This window comes from Colius striatus, chromosome W, assembly GCF_028858725.1.
Source record: "Colius striatus isolate bColStr4 chromosome W, bColStr4.1.hap1, whole genome shotgun sequence".
Taxonomy (NCBI): Eukaryota; Metazoa; Chordata; class Aves; order Coliiformes; family Coliidae; genus Colius; species Colius striatus.
Genome location: NC_084789.1, coordinates 16449962 through 16468569, shown reverse-complemented (window position 1 = coordinate 16468569; position 18608 = coordinate 16449962). Strand labels below are relative to the sequence as shown.

General features: G+C 48.3%; 1 pseudogene; it reads right to left on the bottom strand.

Moving 5' to 3' along the window:
• Positions 1–1781: 1781 nt before the first annotated feature.
• LOC133628626 (integrin beta-3-like) overlaps positions 1782–18608 on the bottom strand; it is a 37694-nt pseudogene continuing 20867 nt past the window's right edge.

Here is an 18608-nt window from a genome sequence, read left to right as displayed (position 1 = left end):
AACCTCCATAGGGGAAGTTTCCCCGTCTGCAGTGGGAGATTATGAAAAAGCAGCATGGGAAGGTGGAAGCACCTGGCTGTGAGTGCACAGACATCCCCATCTAGTGGTTCCAGACACCAACAGCCTCAGTTTGCCCCAGCTTTGCAGGTTCAGCAAATTAGAGTCTCTTAAGGATCCTGCTTTTAGAATCACTGAATCACACTGGTTGGAAAAGCCCTTGAAGCTCCTGGAATCCCAGCTCTCCCCTCACAGTGTCAAGGCAACCACTACCCCATGGCCCTCAGCTCCACAGCTTTGGGATCCCTCCAGGGCTGGGCACTCCCCCAGCTCCCTGGGCAGCCTGGCACAGGGGCTGACAACCCTCTCAGGGAAACAGTTCTGCCTCAGCTCCAGTCTCAACCTCCCCTGGTGCAACCTGAGGCTGTTTCCTCTTGTCCTTTCACTTGGGAGCAGAGCCTGACCCCCCAGCTCACTGCAGCCTCCTGTCAGGGAGCTGCAGAGTGCTCCTGTCTCCCCTCAGCCTCCTCCAGGCTCAACATCCCTGTGCCCCAAACTCCATCTCCAGTTCACTCTGCCCTGGAGAAGCCCCAATCAGCTCAAGGGGGTCTCCTCCTCCTTCATGCTACAGACAGACACCCCTTTGCCTTCCCTTCAGCTCACCCTGAAACTGAATTACTCCTCCTGAGGCCAAACCCAACCCCAGAGCTCACTTGGATGCTGGAAATAGTCCCGTGAGCCCTGCCCAGTGCAGCTGGAGGTGCTGAGTGCTGCCCCAGGTGCCTGATCACCCTTCATGGGCTGGGATAGGGGTGTTAGAGAACCAGACAAACAGCTTTTGTGGCACCTCGTTTCATCCCGAACTGCTGCTTTGAAGGGTGGCCGCTGGGTGTCCCTGCAGCCCCGTGCCACATGGTGCTGAGTGCCTGTACAGGCTGGGTGCTGGGGACACATACAGGATCCTCCTCACGGGTTTAGCGCCTTCACCCTCAACCCAGCTCCCCTCCTCTAAGGGCTTCTCAGCACATTGGAGGGCTCAGAGGAACCTGGGGGGCAAGATTGGAGGCTGCTGGGGTTTGTCCCCCCTACAATGAAGTGAGGTGGCTGCCAGCAGTACCCACAGCTTGCCCTGTGCCCCCAAACACATCATCCCCACTCAGGAGGGCACCAATAACACAGCAGGGATGCCCATGGGAGCCCTACAGGCACTGAATCCACCATCCCTCACCCCATCTCTGCTCAGAGCAGCTCCTAGAGTCCTGCTGGTGTACCAGGGGCTGTCCCTGGGGCAGGAAGCCTGGGCACAGAGCACTGCGGACACCAACACTTCATGGTTTGAGGTTTACAAATGGTCTTTATTGGTATTTTAGTGGTGTGAATTGCTGCTGCTCTGGTGCTGCTCATTTAAACCCCCCTTCCCCAACCTCCCAGCCCCTGGGGACAGGGACACACAGCCACGGTGCTGCTGGGACCCTCAGGACCAGCCCCACACTGGGCACATGGCCTTGGTTGCTTTTTGGAGTATGGGAGGGGAGTAGAGCCCCAAAGCTCTGTCTGGGGCAGGGCCCAGGCAGCAGCACTGCTCCAGCCACACTCTGCTCCTGGGATGATGCTTACGGTCTTCCTCACAAGACAAAAGCATGAGTGATACACAGCCCCCAGCAACAGGACATGGCTTGAACCTTACCTGCTCTTCTAGAACCTTGGGCCGCCCAGAAAACCAACCCTGGTGCAGTTCTGCAGCCCCAAAAGCACAGGAAAGGGAGAGAAGGGTCAAGCTCAAGGGCTAAGAGGCATCACAACCCTCCCCAAGCTGCTGCCTGCACATCCATGTGCTTTGGGACATAGAGATGATGGAGGGGGACACAAGGGAGCTCAGCAGCATCTCAGGGGCTGAGCCAAGATGCAGCTGGCACCCGCATAGCTCATGCTACATAGAATTGGGCCAGTGGTGCAAAGTGAATGCACGTGAAGGCAAAGAGGAAGGGCACCTTGCTACTGAGGCACTGCTTTTCACCCTCTGTGCCACAGCAGCACCACAAATGGGTGGCTGCACGAAGCAGGAGGTTGCTGAAGCAATATCTTCAAGCCATAAAGCCACACCATGCCTTCTGCCTGCTGACAAGTGGCTTTAGCTGCCCTGTGCCCCAAGGAGGTGGCAGCTGCTGTGCCCTGAGGAGGAGATGGGCAGCTCCTGTGCCCCCCAGGGGCTGTATTGTCTGATACACACACACATTGGGAGCAGGCAGAACTTCATGGAGAAGAGCACAGCTCAGCATTTGGTTCAAGCAGCCACTGTTGAACTGATGAGCACCAAAGAGTTCACAGAGAGGCAGAGAAAGGCTCATTTCTCTGCATTCAGTGTATGGAGGGGCCTCCTATCACCCCTTGGCTGACCTACTGAGGTATAGAATGAGAGGAAAGCACATCCCTGCAGTGAGAGTGGGATGAAGGACACCAAGGGCTTTGGAGGCAGTCCAGGGACTGTTAAATTACACACAGACACACACAAGCTCTTCTGTCAGCTGGGCTCCAGAAGATCCCAAGGGTCAGCCCTTACATGTTCCCATGGTATGTGATGTTAGTGAAGGTTGATGTGGCCTCTTTGTATAAAGGGTTGTTGCCCTGGAAAGAGAAGAAAGAGCAGCATCACTTTGTGCTTGGCCATCAGCATTCAGTGCACTTTACAGCTGAGGCAGCATTTCAGCTTTGAGGGTTGGATCCATGCCTCTGCTCCAGGCTTTGGCTGAGCAGTTTAACAGCTCCCCATGAGGTTTCCGTGGGGGACAGCAGGGAAAAAACTGCTGTGGAGGAGAAGAAAGGCAGCAGGAGCTCAGGAGCAGAGAGGCCTCTTGAAAGAGGCACCCAATCCATCCCTTCCCTCTGGGGAGCTGGGAGGTGAAGGAGAGGTGGGGGACAGGTCCCAGCTCCCTCCCTTGTGCTGTGGGTGCCTCAGCCCTTCCAGCACCCCATGGCAGGAGAAACCTTCCTCCTTGCTCATGGGATGGAAACACTGGTGTGGGGGCAGTGAGTAAGAGGGTCATGCTGCTGACAAGTGCTGAGGAAGTGAGAGAAGCATCTGGAACATCTGCTATTGCCTTTACACAACCCTTGGGACCACAGCAAGGTTGAAGGAAAGGGGTGTCCAAGCTGGCAGTCACCCTGAGTCCTGGCAGGGACACCGTGCCACGCTTCAGACAGGGATGAGACAAGCTGATCCTTAAGGACCAGAGAAGAATGGGACAAGCTGATCCTTAAGGACCAGAGCAACTGGGCTCTTGTCCTCAGAGGCTGTAGGATTCAGAGGCTCCCTGCCCAGCACATCTGAGCCACTCACCGTGTCCCACCTGGCCCTGGCCTTCTCCTCCTCGAAGTGAGCGAACTCCCGACAATCGTGGATGGTGATGAGGTGTGGGGAGTTTTGTAGAGACTTGGCTAGAGAAAAGAGGACATGATAGAATACAGCTGGTTAGGCAGTAAGCACTAAGCGATAAGCTACTGGACTCCTGCTCAAGGCCGTGAGAGCAAGAGAGCTGTATGATAACAGGATGAGAAAAACAGGAGCCTGGTTTGGGTTGAGCAGCCACAAGCATCCGAAGTATGTTGAAATGGGGGGGGGGGGGGGGTTTGCACGTAATTGGGAACCAATGATGAGCTTTTCTTTTTCTTCCCCGGGCACGCGAGGGAAGAAAAAGAAAACACGGGAGAGAGTAATACCGACTGCGCCGCCGGCGCCGGGGACGGCACGGAGTGAGCCAGACCCCCCCCGCCCCTTCCATCCGCAGCCGCCGCCGCGCAGCCGCTTCCCGCGCCCGGTCAGTGTCTCCGGTGCCCCCCCACACACCGCGCCGACACCGCCGGCCCCGGCCCTCGCGGACCGCTGGGCTCATCCTTTCCATCCTCAATCCCTTGCCTCAAAGAATGTGGAAACTGTTGGTCGTGATGTTATGCCTTTTGCTGTAGATGTGATGATGAACAGTGGTTTTCTTACAGTGGAGGCTTTCTAAGGCGTTTTGGGTGTCGGGAATGGAACTTGGAAGAACAGAACATTTTGGCATTGAGAAGCTAAAAGGTGGTTTATGTTGATGCTTCAAATGATTGTAGTAAATGGTTTTAGACAATTTCAACAACCCAAGCAAAACATGTGGCTTACACTGGCCAAAGCAATCAATCAGTCTACAATATGTTTATCAATGGCCACTCCAGATAATCCTTTTTCTACCTGTTTGGTGGGAGTTCCATCAGATATGGCACAATGGCCTGTACCAAATGCATTAAAAACAAATCCCTTAGTTAAGGGTAATGGCAAAGTTGACAACTGGGATTTGATCATTTCATGGTTGCCAATGATAACAACAGAGCCACAGGAGTTAGAATTATTGGGATCTATAAAGATGGATTTTTGTGTTATGTTTAATTTTACCAGCAATACCAAAACATTTAGGACAGAATGTGGATCCCATCCTGGGCATGTATAAGAACACAACATCTTGGTGCAATTATACTTCACCAAAAAGATCCAGGTCTTCTGCCTGTACAGTTACCAAAGGGAATTTTTCTGATCTGTGGGGACCAGGCATGGCCTGGGATACCCTCGAGATTACAAAGGGGACCATGCAGTTTGGGACAACTGACGATCTTGATGCCTGATCACACAATGATTTAGAAACATCATTGTCCAAAACAATTTGTGCATGCATTTACTGGCGAATGTGATGACTATGTTACCTTTGGTCTCCCTCAACAATAATAGCAACTAGTATATTTGCTCCAGGTGTAAGAGTATCTGCTTTATTAACTCAGCTATGAAAATTAGGATACTGGCCTAGCAAACAAAGTAACCAAACCTCAATGACATTAGAAGACTTGATTAGTAATGTAAGTAGTATTAGCCATACAACTTTGCAACATAGACCTGCTAGAGATTTTACCTTTAGCACAAGTATAATAACTTTGTTTGTCAGCTGTGCTTTTTTTTTCAGTGTATGAGAAGAAGCTTACCAGGCATGAGTTGCTAAAACTAATGTGCAGATTGTCCTTGAGCTGCTCTCTACTGTGAGAAACGAAGAAGCAAAAATACCTACGAGATAACAACTTGGAGCAAGGAGGAGGCTGAGGCAGCGTGTGAAACTGCAAGGCTTCTCGCAGAAAACTACAGCTGGCTTTTAGAGAAAGGACCAATTAGAAGTACTATAAACACGATAGCTTTGCTGCTGATTATGGAGGTCTGATGCTTGTTAGTAAAATTTGAGTTATAGGCTGCCCGCAGGGGTCATGGACATACCAGCTATCCCCATGCATTGAGCCATGGTATCCCTCACACTAGTCTTAGGGAGGGGGAGAGCATGGGGTGTAGAAGATATGAGTATAATGGTCTACTGAGTCTCTCTTGCAGATTGATGTGTTTCTCGGAGTGCTTGCCGTGATGCAGATCAAGATGGAGTCACTCAACTATTGGCAAGATTGAATAGTGAAGTGGAACATGACCAGCACCTGATCATATCTTCCTGCAATTGGCTCAGCTAGCATATGTGCTGGGCAGACACGTTATGTATCAGCCCGTGCCACAGGATACTGGAGTCATCGAGCATAGGGAGGGGGAGATGTGGTAGGCGTCCGGAAGATCTCGGGTTGTAACGTGAGAGGTGAAAGGTACAGAAGAGGTGGGCACGGGGTGGAGTGAGAGGAGGTGCTGGTGGTGGCAGGTGTGAGCACATGGTGTAAACAAGGGGTTGAAGTTTGGCAGATGGATGTCACTCATGTGGCAGAGTTTGGAAGACTAAAATATGTGCATGTAACCATAGACACATGGAGCAAATTCATTTGGGCAACAGCACAGACAGGGGAGAGGGCCATACATGTGGAGCGTCATTTATATAGTTGTTTTGCAACAATGGGAATTCCTCAGAAAATAAAGGCAAACAAGAGGCCAGCCTATATAAGTAAAAGCATAGAACAGTTTATGAGGCAATGGGGAGTTAAACATGTAGCAGGGATTCCCCACTCCCCCACAGGACAGGCCATAATAGAAAGAGCTAATGGGACTCTAAAAAGATATCTTGGTAAATATGGGGATGTTAAAGACCCACATATGAAATTGTTAAAGGCCTTATTTGTTATGAACCACCTGTGTGTGTTTGGGGAACAGAAGCTACCACCTGCAATAATACATCATAATACAAAGGCACAAAAGGAGAGAAAGAAAGAAATATGGGTTAAATATCGTGACCCTAAAACAGGGATATAGCAGCCTCTGGCCAAAGTATTATACTGGGGACATGGGTATTTGTGTGTTGATTCTCATACAGGATCCATTTGGGTGCTGTCCTTGAAGCTGCAAAGATCAAATCATCTGATGAAAAAGGACAGGAAGAGATTGAAGAATAAATACACCCTCGTCTTGCAGTCATTGGAGGACTGGCTAACAATCAAAAGACTGAAGGTTATATAACAGAAATATAGCAATTTTTAATGAATAATAATGTAATGTTTTGTTATAACCATAGCTTCTAGTGTAACTATCATTGCTAACAGCTTGACACATTTTAATCAGCCTAGAGATAATATTTGGATAACCTTTGCTAATCGAACTGGTCAATCATCTCTTTATCTTAGTTTGGGAGGGGTTACTAATCCTTTTAAAACATGTTTGATAGGATTGCCCATGTGGAATCTGGAGGAATTTTGTGGACTAATAGATAATAACACCTTGTGTAATAGAACGGGGCTAAGCACAATTAGGATGAGAAACATCAATGTAAGATAATTAAGTCTTTTAATACCACATTAGCCTCACCCCCTGAGGAAATAGATCTGTTTGGAAGTGCCAATGCAAGCTTTGGTACTAATGGAACTGGGGGAAATTGGGTAAGTTTTATGTCATGGGATATCCACAATTTTAATAGAAATTGAAAATATTGGGCCACCTTAGACTCTTCTTTGAAGTCAGAAATGGTATTTAAGCAATTGTATTCCAGCTGTAATGGCTCTAGTATCACATCACCGAAGAAATTACCCATGGTTATATTTTTAACCTGTGGAGAAAGGGCCTGGAATGGAATACCAGTAAATCCCCCAGGTGGACCCTGTTATTTGGGGAAACTCTCTTTATTCCACCCTAACTTAACCACACTAATGCAGCTTGCTAACCATAATAACAGCTCTCGCAAAAAACATAGTTATTATGAGTTTGATTGTACTGATATTGGTCTCCCACGATTTTGGAGTGAACTGAAGCAAGTCATAGTTGCCACCCTTTTTGCCAGGAGCAGCAGCCAATAAGGCCATGAATTTGGCTAAACAGTTAGGATGTTGGATTAAGGACGAGGTCAATTAAACTTCAGAAATGATTGGTATGTTAACAGCTGATGTTCGAAGTGTAAATCATGCAGTGTTACAAAATAGAGCTGCCATAGGCTTTTATTATTAGCCCACGGACAATAGAAAGAACATTTGAGAGGATGTGGCAGGCTAATACCATTTTCCAAAAAGAAAACGGGGGAAATGTGGGGAGTTTTGTAGAGACTTGGCTAGAGAAAAGAGGACATGATAGAATACAGCTGGTTAGGCAGTGAGCACTAAGCGATAAGCTACTGGACTCCTGCTCAAGGCCGTGAGAGCAAGAGAGTGGTATGATAACAGGATGAGAAAAACATTAGCCTGGTTTGGGTTGAGCAGCCACAAGCATCCGAAGTATGTTGAAATGGGGGGGGGGGTTTGCACGTAATTGGGAACCAATGATGAGCTTAGCTTTTGCAATATGTATGAGCCTGATTATTGTATCTATAAAAGAGCTGTATCTTTGCAAATAAAGTTGAGACTTGTTGCACTACAGGGTGGGCTTGTCTCCCATCGTCTTCAGCAATGAGGAGCTTCCAGATGAGCAGGGCAGCGAGGCCAACGAGCAGGATGGCACCTGTCACTGACAGCAGGACCACCAGGATGTCTGGCCCCTTTGGGCAGTCTGGGAGAGGGAGGAAGGTAAGGTTTTTGGGAGGGGTTTCGGTATCCCCAAGGCAATTAAAAGCAGCTCTGTTGGAGATGGAAAGCCTGGCTATGGGTACAAGGGGCTCGTCTTGTCTCAGGAGGGTTTCATCCTCTCCTGTTGCCTCCATCCTCTCAAAGCCTTCAGCACAGCAGGATCTAGAAAGGAAGGGCTGCCAGTGCCATCCATGTGCTGAGATCTCTGAGCTCCTGTGCATAGGGCAGGAGTTTGCATCCAAGCCCAAAGAAGCCCAGGTCAGGGGCATAGAAGATCCTACTTAAGGTGGGGGATGACAGCAGAGACTAAGCCTGGCTAACAGGAGCCAGCTCTGATCTGCTTCTTGAGAAGAATCACACCCATGGAGTTAAAAACAGGATGATCAGGGCAGTGGGATGATTGTGCCCTATCCTTGGCCTCAAGTGTGGGGGTGAAATAACCAAGTAAGGTGCTGAAATGTGAGCCAGGCAGGAAATGTGGCACAGAGCAGGGAACAAAGGAGCTCTCAGCCCCTGCCTGTTACAAAAGGGACACAACCCCCCCTCCAGTTGAGCACAGAAAGCCACGCTACAGGCTCTTACCTGGCTCCTCAATAACATAGAGGATGGACTTGCCACTGGAGTCCTCGTAGTACTGGAACCTCACCACGCAATCCTCCTCATCCTTGTAGGTGCAGTTCACAGCATCTTTGCCTCTGTCACCTGCCAAAGCAAGAGGCTCAGAGCCCTGGCAAGCCAGGGGGTGCCCAGGCAGAAGGGAAGCAAGCAGCATATGCAGCCCCTCACCCTCAGGATTACCACACTGCAGGGCAGGGCTTGGGGAAGCCTCTTACCCAGCTCCTGCACTGTCTGGATCTTGTCGTGACACATGTGGCTGCAAGACTGGCCCTCTGCCAGCGCTCCCCTCTCAAACTTCTTGCACTCCATACACTCCCTGAGAAAAAGGAGGGAAGTACTGGGAGCTCCTTCATGCTCTCCAGGAAGACTGGCTGTAGACACAGATGTAGCTTGGACCAGCCAGCTTGAATAAAGATGGTAGGGATAAGTTAATGCAGCTGGCATACTACTTCAGAAACAGGTGCTGTAAGTTAATCAATTGGGCCCTGGGTGATCTCATGGGCAGAAGCAGCATATAAGGAGGTAGCTAGCAAAAGAAGGGTGGCTTTGAGTCAACTCTGATGGTTGTACTATGTTGCCCGTGTATGTCTCTGCATGTGCATTACTTAGACTCTCTACATCTTTGAGTGAATATTGCCTGTGCTACTACAGCATTTGGTGACCCTGATGTGATTTGCCAAATTGGTTGGATTAAGAACCCTTGGCAGAAAAGCACTTGCATTCCTGCTTGAAAAGGCAAGTGATCTGAGTGAACTGATATAATGGGAAAAATGATAAGCAAAGAGGAAAATCCTATTGACACCCTCCAGCATATCCTTGCTGAGAAAGAATTCAATTATGAAAAAGAGGATTTGCTAAGACTTGTAAGATGGGGACAGGAAGTAGGTCTCTTTGTTTCCCCTCAAGAAGTATATGAAAAGGGACACTGGGAGAACCTAGGAGACATGTTGAATAATGCTTTTGGCTTGTGTAAATCGGTATCATCCATTATACACCAACTAGAAGTTGAGCGTGTTGCAGCTGCTGCTGTGAAAGCAGAAACTGCTGTACCATCTGAGTTCCCAGTAGATGCTAAAAGGTTCTTTGGAGGTGGTGACTTTATAGTACCATCGGCTCCACCTCTACAAGAAAATATTAAGAGACTCTTTGGAGGGGATAATGTCGTAATACCCTCGGCTCCATCTCTAGAAGAGGAGAGCATGGATGTGAGCCCACCTCCCCCAGAATCCCCTAGAGCACCATTCCAGGAGCCGAATATGCGCATTGCTTCTCCTCCCCTCCCACCCACCCTTCACCATCCTGCCCCATCCCATCCTTCTGCTATATCTGAAGGAGTACCTGGCAGAGAACGAAAGGTACGTTTTACAAATGACAATGTGGATATGCCATTGCCCCTGAGCTCATCAATCCCTGAGTGTATTCCTCTTCCATCATCACCCCCAACATCTAGTGAAGTTGAAGATCAACAAAGACAATTATTAAAGGAAGAATTAATAAGACATGGAGAAGATATAAAACAGATTTTGGCCCATTTGGAGGAACTGATGGAAAAACCAAAAGCAACAGCTAATCAACTGTTGGAATGAATTAATGAATTAACCAAACCAGAGATTAAAGTTTCATCCCCACAGGTGCTCAGAGACCGCCAGCCAGATGACTATGGTCCGGCTAAGAAATGGAGAGGCCTCATACGTGATGCGGTAATTAAAGGAGAATTTATTCCACAAGCCTTTCCAGTAATAGTAGCACAAAGAGTCGTCACAGAAGATATGATATTGGGTAAAGGACCATTTGCTGACCCTCAGGTACAAGCCCGACTGCATGAAGCTATCTTGCAGCAAACACAGACACTGGCTCATCAAGCATTTAAGATTGTTCCTGACATGGGGGTGCCAGTTCCCTCATATACAACTATTATACAGAAACCTAATGAGCCTTTCATGACCTTTTTAGACCGTCTAAGAGAAGCTCTGGATTGTATACCAAACATGTCAACTGAAGTAAAGGCGGAAATAGGGTTACACTTAGCAGTTGCTAATGCTAACCATGACTGCAAAAAGATCCTGCAGGTTCTCCCGTGGACAACAACTTTGGTCGACATGATAGAAGCCTGCTCTAGGGTAGGATCGTCAGCACATTTAGCTGAAGCTATGGCAACAGCATTGAAACCTTTAGTTCAACCTCACAAAGGAAATCGCAGGCCAAAATGCTTTAACTGTGGAAAAATAGGACATGTGAAAAATCAATGTCGGTCCAGACCATTGGTATGGACAAACAGCTCCGCCAGACCATCTGGGTCCAACGGCAGATTTCATGGCAGTTGTTACAGATGTGGCAAGTTTGGCCATAGAGCCACTGAGTGCCGCTCTCGAGTGGCCAGACATACAATGCCTAAGGGAAACGGGTTAACGAGCGCAAAAAGGGCGAGTATGATGACACAAAAACGCCCTTCAACACCAAGAGCTGCCTGGATGGTCTCAGATCAGTCACTGCAGGAAGCGCAGGAGTGGATGTGGAAACAGCAGTAGATGTAACCATCCACAACACGGAGGTAACAGTTATCTAACGCTAACGGACCCCTTGGCTATGGATTAAGTGCTTTGCTTTTAGGACGGTCATCGGCCTCTCGACAGGGTATTTTTGTGCTCCCCGGTGTAATTGATGCGGATTATGAAGGAAATATTGGAATAAGGGTTAAAGCTTGGCAGCCACCAGTTCATATACCTAAAGGAACTAAAATAGCTCAATTAGTTCCTTTCAGAGCTAAAGTTCCTTTTGCAGGAAGTTGTAAGTGTTGAGATGGTGGTTTTTGATCCACTGGAGTACCTGAGGTAAGACTGGCAATGTCACTTTCACAGGGAAAGCCCACTCAGACGGTTGTATTCCAACATCCAAATGGTGAATACATGGTTGGGTACAACACATTACTGGATATGGGAGCAGATGTTACTATTGTTCCATTATCCTATTGGCCAAAAAGCTGGCCTTTAGAGAACTTAGACACTCCTGTTGTTGGAGTAGGAGGAATATAGATGACAAAAATTAGCACAGACCTGATTTCGGTATGCATACAGGGCAAAGAGAATAGATGTGTGCAAATTAGGCCCTATGTAATGAATACTGCCGTTTGGCTTTTAGGTAGAGACGCCTTAAGCCAAATGGGCTTTCGTTTGTCAAGTGAAAATTTTTAATGGTGGCCATTGATGGGCGACCAATCCTGAAGTTAACCTGGCTTACAGATAAACCAGTTTGGATTGATCAATGGCCGCTAAGCAAAGAAAAGCTCGCCCACATTCATGAATTAGTAAATGAACAATTAGAGAAAGGTCATATTAAGCCATCCACCAGTCCATGGAATACACCAATTTTTACTATCCCTAAAAAATCTGGGAAGTGGAGGCTGTTACATGATCTAAGAGCTGTTAATGCAGTGATGCAGGACATGGGTGCTTTACAGCCAGGATTACCCTCTCCTGCAATGCTTCCAAAAGAGTGGCCGCTGTTGGTGATTGACCTAAAGGACGGGTTGGTGATCGCGCCAGAGAAGGTACAAATGCACTCCTCTTGGAAATATTTAGGTAATATCACCGATGCGCGCATTTATCCTCAGAAGGTGGCAATTAAAACAGATATTGCTAACTTAACAGATGTTCAAAAGCTAATAGGTGATATCCAATGGGTACAAACCATATGTGGTATCACGAATGAGGATCTTGCGCCACTAATGCCTTTGTTAAAGGGCTCAGTAGAGGCTGATAGTGCGTGAAAACTGTCTCGGCAGCAAATCCAAGCAATAGAAAAAATAGGAAACAAGATAGTCAATAACTACAGTCACCGATATGATCCTGACTTGTCTATTAACATTGCTGTGATAAGTCAAAACCAGCATGTAATGGCAGTCTTGATGCAATGGGATTCAGTAGCGAAAGAGCCATTGAGGATCTTGGAGTGGATATTTTTGCCATATAATTTGCAAAAAACAATTACCACGAGGCTAGAGGCAATTGCGAAAATAATAGTTAAGGCCAGGAAACGTCTGCTGGAAATAGCAGGGATTGAGGCAGACGTCATTTTCGTTCCTCTCACAGATGAATTCTTGAACTGGGCACTGCAACAATCTCATGAATTACAGTGGGCCTTATTGTCATATCCAGGAACTATAAATAATCATTATCCGGCCCATAAATTGTTTTCTGTTAAATTTCAAATGGAAGACCGGCCGTTGAGATCAGCAGTACCTGTTAAAGGCCTGACTGTTTTTACTGACGCAAGTAAGATCCAAGCCAAAGCAGGAGTGGTTCGGTGGGAGAATGGAAAATGGCAAAATCTAACTGTTCACTCCCCAGGCAGTTCAGTTCAACTGCTGGAACTGATGGCTGTAGTTAAAACTTTTGAGAAATGGCCAGACATCCCATTAAACATCATCTCTGATTCCCTCTATGTGGTCGATGCCGTCACTCGATTAGAGAGAGCGTTGTTGAAAGAAATCTCTAATCAGAATCTGTATAACTTATTTCTGCGGCTCTGGCATCAGATAAATGAACGTCAAACTGCTTGTTATATTGGACATATTCGAAGCCATTCAGGCTTAAAAGATGGACTATCAGTTGGCAATGAAATTGTTGACAAGATAGTGGCAGCTCCTTTATTGATACCTATGGGGCCAATAATTGACAAATTTTCTCAAGCCTGAAGATCGCACGATTTTTTTCATCAAAGTGCGAAAATGCTGACGAAGCAGTTTGACCTGACCATATCAGACGCTCAGGGTATTGTTTCCACGTGCCCTGCATGCCAGAATCAAATCGGCCTAGGAGTAGGAGTCAATCCCAGGGGTCTGGCACCATTAGGAATATGGCAATCGGATATCACTGTCTATGCTCCCTTTGGACGATTTAAACATATACATGTCACTATTGATACTTATTCAGCCATGGTTTGGGCCACAGCCTTAACCAGTGACAGTTCTCGAGATGTCATAAGACATTGGAGGAGTTGCTTTGCAGTCCTTGGTGTTCCAAGAGAGATAAAAACTGATAATGGCTCGGGATATATAGCCACTAAAACATGTAAGTTTCTAAACTTATGGGGTGTTAAACATACTACTGGAATCCCAGGCAATTCCACCGGTCAAGCCATTATTGAATGTACACATCAAACCTTAAAAGGACTGCTAGAAAAACAAAAAAGGGGGAAGAGGGGGTAAGCCGTCAAGATAGACTAATGAAAGCCCTTTATACAATGAATCATCTCAGAATTGTGGCAAACCGGAATGAACCACCTGCATTAACACACTTTGCCCAAATGAGTCGGGATTTGGATTTTACTGACAAACCTAAAGTTTGGTATAAGAATCCCACTACTGGAGAGTGGCAAGGACCTGCAGATCTGTTAACGTGGGGAAGAGGCTCTGCTTGTGTCATTACAGATCAAGGTCCCCGATGGATTCCGGCAAAATGGATCAAGCCACATCAACAGAAAGGACTTAATGACTGTAAGACCAATGGAAAAAACAATCTTGAGGAAAGAACCAAGTGATCCACCCTCAATCCATCACTCAATTAAAATGTAAACCCTTGCAACTGTGGCACTACATACGCTGCTGTAAATTCCTTCAGCTATCTGTATTGCATTAAAAGAATTGAAGAACTTAAGATGACCACTGGGAACTTGAAAACAAAAATGGTGTATTTTCTACAGATGAAGAGATACTTCCATCTTACAGATAATGCTCACAGATCAGCATGCTAAAGGATCTGAAGAAAAGTCCAGAACTACATTCAGGAAACAGAAATATCAGTGGAGCTACCAAGAACTCATCCCTTCCTGCCAGTGTGCGTCCCTCCTAGCAACAGATATCAGATTATGGGTTTTTTTGAGTTTATGGATTTCTGTATTGTATTATTCAGCGATGTAGCTGTTATTGACCTTTTGTTGTAAACTCATGGCCATGGGTAAAAATATTTGTTTTCTTTATGTACCTTTAATTTTGAAATGTGTTGCTGAAGGCTGGCTGGTCCAAAAAAAAAAGAAAAAGGGGGGAATTGTAGGCACAAATGTAGCTTGGACCAGCCAGCTTGAATAAAGATGGTAGGGACAAGTTAATGCAGCTGGCATGCTACTTCAGAAACAGGTGCTGTAAGTTAATCAATTGGGCCCTGGGTGATCTCATGGGCAGAAGCAGCATATAAGGAGGTAGCTAGCAAAGGAAGGGTGGCTTTGAGTCAACTCTGATAGTTGTACTACATTGTCCATGTACGTCTCTGCACGTGCATTACTTAGACTCTCTACGTCTTTGAGTGAATATTGCCTGCACTACTACAACAATTGGCAAATCTTTACAGTCTCAGGCTGGGGAAATTGCTGCTTTTCCAACCTAACTAGGCTGCAGCTGGTGGGAGCTCTTGCTGCCATGGCTCCCTGAGAGGAATGGCCCATCCCAGCTCTCTGCTGGACCCCCTATAGAATCATCATGCTTGGAAAAGTCCTTGAAGCTCCTGGAATCCCAGCTCTCCCCTCATAGTGCCAAGGCAACCACTACCCCATGGCCCTCAGCACCTCAGTTCCATGGCTTTGGGATTCCTCCAGGGCTGGGCACTCTGCCAGCTCCCTGGGCAGCCTGGCACAGGGGCTGACACCCCTCTCAGGGAAACAGTTATGCCTCAACTCCAATCTCAACCTCCCCTGGGGCAACTTGAGCCTTTTCCCTCTTGTCTTAATCATTCATTACTGGGCAGAAGAGATTGACTCCCTCAGCTCACTGCAGCCTCCTGTCAGGGAGCTGCAGAGTGCTCCTGTCTCCCCTCAGCCTCCTCTTCTCCAGGCTCAACACCCCCATTCCCTCAGCCCCTTGCCAGCACCCTTGTGCACCAGCCCTTTCCCCAGCTCTGGCCATGCTCCAGTGTCCCTCTGGCAGTGAGTGAGGAGCCCAACACTGAACACAGCCCTTGAGCTGCAGCCTCCCCAGGGCCCAGCACAGGGGGGACAATCCCTTCCCTGCTCCTGCTGCCACCCCAGTGCTGATCCCAGCCATGATGCCCTTGGCCTTCTTGGCCAGCTGAACACACTGCTGCCTCCTGTTCCCAGGCTGTCCCAGCTCTCTGCCCTCTCTCACCTTTTGATGGTGCAGGCATCAGGGCAGGTTGGACAATTCTCACAGGTGTCCCCATAGGAGCCAGGCTGGGTGCAGTCGCACTTGCCGCAGACACAGGAGCCGTGGCCGCTGCACAGCAGCCCGTTGCTGGACACACATGTGTCAGTGTGGCTGGTGCAGTTGCAATAATCACCCGTCCCATCTGAGTCACACACACAGTCCCCACAGCTGCACTGCCCATGGCCTACCCATCAGAGAGTACCAGAATCATACAGTGGAAGGGGTTGGAAGGGATCTTTAGAGCTCATCCAGTGCAATCCCCCTGCAGAAGCAGCTCCCACCTAGATCAGGTCACACAGGAACGTGTCCAGATGAGTCTTGAAGAGCTCCAAGGAAGGAGCCTCCACACCCTCCCCGGGCAGCCTGGGCCAGGGCTCCCTCACCTCAGCACTGAAAATCTTCTTCCTTATGTTGAAATGGAACTTTTTGTGTTCCAGCTTCATCCCATCACCCTTTGTCAGAGCCAGAGGGCATCAGAACATCCACATGTCCCCATGAGCAACCACCCATGAGAGATGCCCATGTACCCAGAGTGGCAGCTCCACCTCTATGGGCAAAGCAGAGCAGCCACTCACTGAATCACAGAGTCTCAAGGGTTGGAAGGTACCTGAAAAGCTCATCCAGTGCAACCCCCCTGCCAGAGCAGCACCACCTAGAGTAGGGCACACAGGAACTCATCCAGCTGGGTTTGGGATGTCTCCAGAGAAGGAGACTCCACAGCCCATCTGGGCAGCCCCTTCCAGTGCTCCCTCAGCTCAACAGGGAAGAAATTCTGCCTTGTGTTGCTTTGGAACCTCTTCTGTTCCAGCCTTTACCCATTACCCCTGGTCCTATCATTGGCCATCACTGAGCATAGCCTGGCTCCAGCCTCCTCACACTCACCCTTGATGGATTTGTAACCATGAATGAGGTCACCCTCAGGCTCCTTCAAGCTGAAGAGCCCCAGGTCCCTCAGCCTTTCATCATCCCCTGTCCTTTAGGTGGGAGCTCACACCAAACCTCAACCTTCCCCAGTACTCCTCTTATTCCACCCAAAATAAGATGAAACTGTCAAAGCTCAGGCTGAGCTGCCCCAGCTGCAGATGTTCAATCAGATCTGTCTCTGAGCTACTCAAGCTTTGCCTTTGGATGTCAGATTGAGTTGGGACACCTGGTCAAACCCCTCCAAAAACCCTCCTTGTTTCCTAGTGCCAGGGCAGACAGGGGAAGCCCCACGAGCTCTGGGGATGGCTTTAATCAGACAGACAGACAGACAGACATATTCAACTCCTGCCAAGGCTTGGAGCTGTTTGGCTTGTGGTTGGATTTCATCTCAAAGACAAGACTCAGGGAGAGGTTGAAATGCTACTGAGACTGCACACACTGACCTGTCTCAAGGCCTGGGTGTACTGGGGTATGTTGGGAGCACTGGTCCCAGTGGGAGATCTTCTGGGCACTGTCATGGCCTCAGGGGCACTATCAGGAGAAAGAAATGTGTAACCCTGTTAATGAGGAACTAAGGCTGAGTCAGTGCTGTGCAGGGGTGATGAGGCATGGAAAGAGATGAGGAGGCTGGAGAGAAGTGGCTCAGTGGGACAGGATTGATGCCAACTGGAGTCAGACAGATCATGTTGATGAAACAACTTGCCCAGACAGGGGGGCAGTGCTTCATCATCATTGTCATCACCACCCTTGGCCTGCTTCAGCCCACAGCCCTTGTGCAAACAGGCAGCAGGAAGAGGGCCAGGCACCCAGCTCCCTGAGGGCACTGTCTGTTCAGGGTAGGGGAAAACCCAGGTTTCCAGCTTCCTTATCAGCAAGCTGTTGAGATAAAGGGTCAATCCCAGCAGCATAGAGTGCAGCCCTGAGGCATGAAGTTGGGCCCAGGTCTGAAAGACTCCATTTGTGGGGCAGTGGGGAGCAGAAACTGAGTGTCACCTGGCCAACAGGTTTCATCCCACCCAGCAGAATGAGATCAGTTTTGGCCAATGACATTTTCCTGTGGATTTTGGGGCCAGCAGCAGGGAAGTGGGAGCTGGGGACAGGGAGGAGGGATGGCTACCCCTCTTTCATTCCCCTCTTGAATCATTTCTGGGGTGCTCTGCTCCTGGAGGGGATACGCCACAGCTTTGTGCTTCAGTCCTGAGTGCTGGGTTTTCTCAGACCTCAGTACTTATTGGAGATATAAGTGAGATAACCCCTAGATGGGGGTTCTGATGGGGAAGAGCCTTGGCATGCTGGGGTATGTGAAACCACTCTTGAGATGGTTGTTTTGCAGAAAGAGGCTCCTTCCCTGGTCCCTGGCACAGGAGGAATACTCAAGGACATGGCTCTCTCTCCCTCCCCAGTATCAGCAGCCAGGGCTGGAGCGGGAGAATCTGGTAGCACATGGAGGAGATGAATATTCAAGAGGGCTGGTTCCATATGACCAGTGAAGGGGGAGGATTTGCTTCCTCACCTCTTTTGCCAGAGGAGTGGGTGGAGGATAAAACTTGCCTCTCCCCACCTCAGCAACTGAAGAGTGAGACCTCTGATGTGCCTGGGGCTATGATCTGAGTGGGGTCCAGCTATTCCCTGCCCTTTGCACCCCAGTGGCTTTGTTGCAGATACACAATTATTTTAGTTAACAACTTATCATCACAATAAGTAGTCAAGCACTTGTTAATCACCTAGTAATAGTTGCACTTGCAAATAACTCAAACACCTATTGATTAAGTATTCATTTGAATCACATAAGGATCAAACTGCAAGAGTGACATACCACATCTGATGGGGACCTGTTACCTTAGCTACCAGACCCTGGTGAATGTATTTGTTAGGTTACCTTGGCTGTTACCTTAGTTGTTACTAAAACAAAGGGACTGATATCTTTTTCTGACCA